This window comes from Triticum aestivum, unplaced genomic scaffold (assembly GCF_018294505.1).
Source record: "Triticum aestivum cultivar Chinese Spring unplaced genomic scaffold, IWGSC CS RefSeq v2.1 scaffold167387, whole genome shotgun sequence".
Classification (NCBI taxonomy): Eukaryota; Viridiplantae; Streptophyta; class Magnoliopsida; order Poales; family Poaceae; genus Triticum; species Triticum aestivum.
Genome location: NW_025264350.1, coordinates 1 through 1417, shown reverse-complemented (window position 1 = coordinate 1417; position 1417 = coordinate 1). Strand labels below are relative to the sequence as shown.

Sequence of the window (1417 nt, the reverse complement as noted above, 5' to 3'; positions counted from 1 at the left end):
ATTTTAACCGTAGAAATTGTAACTGATTTAGTTGTATTTACTTCCACATACTTAATTCTTCATGACTACATGACTCATTAGCACAGGAAATACACGCATGGCTAAAAAAACTCGACCAACCAGGACTAGTCCTTGGTGACATTTTTCCTAAAGAAAGACGAGCACCAACCGAGCATAGGCTGAGCCATGAACACAGCTCAGGGAGCTCTGTGCATTTCATAGCTAGCCAAATGGTCAACGACCAGTCCTCTGGAAATACACACATGGTTATAATTCAGAGTTCACAATTTACAAATGATTTACAGTTTAGTTCCCAAGCTAATAATAGTAACCGCAACACTTCACCACATAAGTAAAAACATCTAGGAATTTCAGATGATTGGATGAACTCTTTTTCCAAGCTGTACAGTCTAGTTCCTTCATCGCCTTTGTTCCCCTTGTATGACTGATCGTTGATAGCATTCTGGTTCACCCTTGTAATCGGAGAATTGAGATGGACCTTTGAGTTATGCACATCTTCAAGTGTTGTCTCCACTTGCCTCATTGTAGGCCTTTCTTCACCTTTTAAACTTAAGCATGCTTCTGCGAGTCTTGCAACCACCTCAGCATCTTGAGCCCCTCCTTCCTCAATAATTTGTGAGTCTAGAATATCTAACAAGCAGTTGTCTCTAATAAGTGACACAAAATGTGATGCTACGATTGCTTCGATGAATGAGAAGAAAAAACCGGTGTCACCTTTGTCAGTAGCTCTGCTAGGATGACACCAAAGCTATAGACGTCACTCTTCTCCGTGAGTCGACTAGTGTAGTAGTATTCAGGATCAAGGTAACCATAAGTTCCTTGGACAGATGTGAGTATTCCTGTTTCATCTATTGCAATTGACCTTGAAGCTCCAAAATCAGATATTTTTGATGTTAAAGTGTCAGTAAGTAGTACATTTGCACATTTGATATCTCTATGGTACACTGATATGGAAGCAGCAGAGTGTAGATATGCAATGGCCCTTGCAGTTTCCAGTGCAATCCTCAACCTATCTTTCCATGATAGATGGTTCTAACTTTGGCCATGGAGATAAAAGGCGAGAGTTCCATTTGATATGAACTCATAAACAAGTAGAGGAACTTCTGCCTCGAGGCAGCAGCCAAAGAGCTTCACCACATTCCTATGGTTTGTCTGGGAAAGTATGACAACCTCGTTTATGAACTGGTCGATTTCCCTTTGAACGACAATTTTAGCCTTTTTGTTGGCCACAACATGTTGGTCAGATAAGATGCCTTTATAAACCGTGCCATGGCCACCACCGCCAAGGATGCGATTATGGTCAAATTTGTTGGTTGCTTGCTCTAGCTCTTCCAAGCTGAATATTCTTGTTCTTTCAGCTATATCTTTGCTTGAAGAGATTAACTGTTGGAGGAGC

General features: G+C 41.0%; 1 pseudogene; it reads right to left on the bottom strand.

The window, feature by feature from the left end:
- Positions 1-250: 250 nt before the first annotated feature.
- Positions 251-1410, bottom strand: LOC123177905 (wall-associated receptor kinase-like 2; annotated as a pseudogene).
- Between the last annotated feature and the right edge of the window lie 7 nt (positions 1411-1417).